Raw genomic sequence first — 4,822 nt, 5'->3', positions numbered from 1 at the left:
CCTGTCTGGTAGATTTTTTTTTTTTTTTAATTAAGGTGATACTGCTTTTCTTGTTTTCTTTTGGTTCCTGGAGTTTTGATTTCCCAGAAAGTCAGAATAAATACTTGACCTCAAACATGAGTCACAATGCTCTTGATTTTCATAGTGCACATGGAAATACTTCTATTTCTAATATTTCAAAATATTATAGAAACATTTTAATTAAATTCAGCACTAGAGACAAAGAGAATCGTCCAGTCTTTCCCTACTGGGGTTCAGGGATCCTAACCAGAAATCCAGAGGATCTATGGATAGAACTCATCACAAATTGGATTGGAGAAAATTACACCTTTATTTCACTAATCTCTAGCTGTAATTCACCATTTTCTTAGTGATGAATGGAATCAACAAACCACAGTATAATTAGCAATATCTGCAGTAGAATTGGCAATACCTGCAATTTAATACTATATTAAAATTATTGAAGAGACTTACAACATTTTCATCACTATATAAAAATACTGTATTATCATCCACTGTGTCTCATTATTTAATACATTTAATTAAGCACATATATCACAAATGTTTCTTAGTGATTGTGTAACCTGTATTTCAGTATAATTGGGTTTCCTTTGTATCCCCATGTATTTTAGGCTTGGGAAGGGGTGTGTTGCCTTCACCAGACTGCCTGAGGAGTCCATGGAAGAAAAATGTCAAGAATCCCTACTCTGGGCTGTCAATTCCATACATTTACATTTGTCTTATTTGTTGCCATATCCTAGGCTCAATGCCTGACAAATAATAAAGTCCTCAGTCAATGTTTTGAATGAATCAAAGAAAAAAGATTTTAGGTTTGATTTATTGATTAACTTGACTAGTTTCTCTGAGAGTAACTTTGGCTAAGGTACCTTCTCTTTCATTCATTTATTTATTTAACCAGTGTTTATAGAGTATGTACTATTGCCAAGAGCTGTTCGAGGTTCCTTGGAACCTTGGTTTTTGTAAAGCAGTAAATATGTAAACAAATCTTTTAAAACAAGCAAGACAATTTCATATGGTAATAAGTGCTTCAGAGGAAATCCAGCTGGTTACTTGATCATGAGCAAGATGTGGGTGGCAGTGACAGCCCTGGAAAGGATGATCAGAAACGGGTAGGGCAGGAGATGAGTTCATTTCAGGAGGCCAGAACAGACATTGGGCTTTATGGACCATGGTGGAGATTAGATTTTATTCTAAGTGTATGGAAAGCAGCTTTAGGATGAGGAAATGGGGGTGTGGCATTATGTGATTTAGGTTTGAAAGAATGACTTGCCATTGTGTGGGGAAGACTGGATGAGAGGCTGTTAACAGTGCTCCAGGCAAGAAGTGGTAGTATGGATTAGACTGTTAGTGTAATAGAACCTATTTGTCATATAGGTGGTGATGATATTAAAGCACATAGCATAGGGCCAGGCACCTAGGCAGAACTCAGTAACCATTAGTTTCCTTCCTTGGTGTGTATGTATGTACGCACACGCTTGTGTCCAGTCACTCATGTCCAACTCTGGGACCGCCTGGACTGTATAGCCTGCCAGGCTCCTCTGTCCATGGAATTTCCCAGGCAAGAATACTGGAGTAGGTTGCCATTTCCTCCTCCAGAGGATCTTCCCAACCAAGGGATTGAACCCACGTCTCTTGCTTGGCAGGCAGATTCTTTACCACTGAGCCACCAGGAAGCCTAGTTTCCTTCCTTAGTTAACCCTGTAACTCCCCTATCTGGTCCTGGGATCAGTTCTGGCAATCAGTAAATATGTATTAAATCAGAGCATATCTCCTGGCTCAGAACTATCCAGTGGCTTCCAACTCACAGAAGAGTCCAAAACCTTATACAATCTTGTTCTCACCACCTCACTGAGGTCCTATAGTTTGCCCCTCCTGTGGCTCTAATCCAGTTTTCTGGGTCTCTCTCTGCTTGTTGTTTCTCCCACCTCAGGGCCTTTGCGCTGCCTGTTTCCTCTACCTGGAAAGCTGTTCCCCCAAATAGCCAGATGGTATATGCTCTCACTTCCGTATAATTCTGCTCAGATACTACCTTGACAGTGAGACCTGCCCTATCCACCCTGTTTAAAAATATAATGCTGCCATACCCAGCATTCCTCTTCCCAGCTTTAGTTTTCTCATTAGCAGTTATCACCTACTGACGTGCTATAAATTTTACTTCTGTGTGTTACTGTGAATATAAGCTCCATGATGGCAAGAATTGTTGTCCTTTGTGTTCACTGCTGTACCTCCCGAGCTAGAGCAGTCCCTGGCTTATAATAGACATCAAACTGTTGGTTAAGTCAGAGGAGTGCTTGCTTGGTGCCCAGTCCTGTGTTACCGTAAGGGTCACTGTATCCTTGCTCCCAAGGGCTCACTTCAATTAAGCATAGTGCGAATGGAAGAAAAACAGGGAGAGTATTTAGAACAGAAGGAAGTGGAGTTTTCCAATCCGCTTTTGAGGCTAGAGCTGGGTCTTTTCAAAAAGAAATATGGGACTTTCCTGGTGATCCAGTGGCTAAGACTTCACGCTCCCAATGCAGGGGACCCGGGTTTAATCCCTGCTCATGGAACTAGATCCTGCATGTGCAACTAAGAGTTTGAGTGCCACAGCGAAGACCCAGCACAACCAAATAAATAAATAAACAGAGATACAACCTCAAATAAAGAGTAGAACACATTTCATGTAGCAGGAATCAGGCAAACAAAATGAGAGAGAATGTGCAAAATGTAGGAATAAGAAAAACAAGTCAGCCTGTCAGTCAAAACCCTATGGCACAAGTAGGGCAGAGCAAAATGTGGCTTAGCAGCTTATATCAAACATGTGAGTGACTTGAATGACTCATGATTTGGTATAAATTGGTATGTGTAATGGTAGAGGTGGAAAAGTAGGTTCAAACAAGTCTCGACCACATGACCAGGAGCACAGCCATGTGACTTTTAACTTCAGGGTCATCGAGGCTGAGTCTGGAGCCAAACACTGCCACTTCCTGGGAAGTGTTGGACAAGTAACTGAACCTTCCGAGCCTTTGTTTTCTCATCTGCCACATGAAGATAAACTTGCCAGGGTTGTTGGGAAGATGGGATGAATACTCTTAACTGGTCTTCCCACAACTAGATGATCCTCTTACCTAAGTACCAGAGGGATTTTTTTGAACAATGACCAAAATGAATGAGCTATGTTCTCACTTTCTCTCGCTCTCTCGCGCGCGCTCTCTCTCTCTCTCATACACACATTGTTGGGAAGATGGAATGAATACTCTTAACTGATCTTCCCACAACTAGATGATCCTCTTACCTAAGTACCAGAGGGATTTTTTTAAACAATGACCAAAATGAATGAGCTATGTTCTCTCTTTCTCTCTCTCTCTCTCTCTCTCTCTCTCTCTCTCTCACACACATATATTCTCTCACATACTCCCTTTTTTTTGAATTGTGATGAAATATACATGACATAACCTTTTCCACTTTAACCCTGAGTATACAATTCAGCATCTTTAAGTCCATTCACATTGTTGTGCAGTCATCAGCACTGTCCATCTCCAGAACTTTTCTGTTAGATTTTTAAAACATAGATTATTCCTTCAAGTCACTGTGTTCGAACGCTGGCCCATCACACTTAAAAGCCAGTGCCCTTACAGGACCCCATAGCATCTTCCCCTCCTTTTTCATGCTCTAGCACTGTCCATATATTGTTTAGTCGCTAGGTCATGTCTGACTCTTGGGACCCCTTGGACTATAACCCACCAAGCTCCTTTGTCCCTGGGATTTTCCAGGCAAGAATACTGGAGTGGGTTGCTATTTCCTTCTCCAGGGGATCTTCCCAACCTACGGATTGAACGCACATCTCCTGCATTGGCAGGCAGATTCTTTACCACTGATCCACCAGGGAAGCCCACTATCTATATAGGTGTCATTTATTGTCCCTCAGGGCCTTTGTGGTTGCTGTTTCCTCTGCCTAGAAAACTTTCCCTAGAAATTCACAAGGGTTACTCATTCTAGCCAAGCATCACTTCTAGAAGGGCCGTCGTTGTCCATCCACCCATCCAGAATGACCTCTCCTCTGCACCACCTCTGTCCCATTACCCAGCATCAGGCAGGATGTCTGCAGATTCATTTGCTGACTCTCTACTGAAAGGTAAATTTCAGCAAGCCAGGCACCTGGTCTGCTCCCTGCTGCATCCCCAGCTCCAAGAACATCACCTAGCAGGTTCGAAGTGCTCAGTACTCTTTTTTTGAAAAAATGAAATTGGTAAAGTGGCTCTAAAGTTGCCCCTCAGAAGCTGTCCCCTCCTCTTTCCATGGGAGCCTGCAGAGCAAGGCGCTGCTGCCATTCTGAGGTATTGGCTCAGACCAGACCTGGGCTCAGTTCTAGGAAGTGTGTCTTAAGGAAGACTCTGGTAGGCAACCAGAGGCCAGGGTCTAGGGATGGGGCAGAGGGGGCAGAATCGACACTCATGCTTGAACTAAGCTCTTTTGCATGAAGAAGAGCTGAATCAGGATTAACAGGACATCTCAGGACAGATCTAGTGACAAAATTTGTAACAGTGGTGGGAGAATTAAGTGGGTTGCTATGGAATGATCAGCTTAGATCAGCGTTAGTTAGACTGGGTTGTGGGCATGTTCTAGCGGACTGTGAGTTCTGGGACATAGAAGCATATTCTGGATCACCTAGAAGAGGAGTCTCTTGAGTCTGTGTGTAGTCTTCTTGACTCCAGGTTGTCTTACTGCATCACAGATTAATGAGACAAGAAGGAAGGCTTAATATAGCTATGATGCTTTGAAGACCAGGGAAGGCCAGGTGATGTCCAGGCAACTTGCAGAG

General features: G+C 42.8%; 1 protein-coding gene across 1 annotated transcript in view; it reads left to right on the top strand.

Moving 5' to 3' along the window:
- The window catches only part of SRD5A3 (steroid 5 alpha-reductase 3), a 20,418-nt gene that overhangs the window by 6,730 nt on the left and 8,866 nt on the right, over positions 1–4,822 (top strand). The gene's annotated exons all lie outside the window — the stretch shown is intronic.

Source organism: Bison bison, unplaced genomic scaffold (assembly GCF_000754665.1).
Source record: "Bison bison bison isolate TAMUID 2011002044 unplaced genomic scaffold, Bison_UMD1.0 scf7180017864458, whole genome shotgun sequence".
Classification (NCBI taxonomy): domain Eukaryota; kingdom Metazoa; phylum Chordata; class Mammalia; order Artiodactyla; family Bovidae; genus Bison; species Bison bison.
Note: the sequence above shows the minus strand (reverse complement) of the source record. Positions and strands in the feature narration are given on the sequence as shown.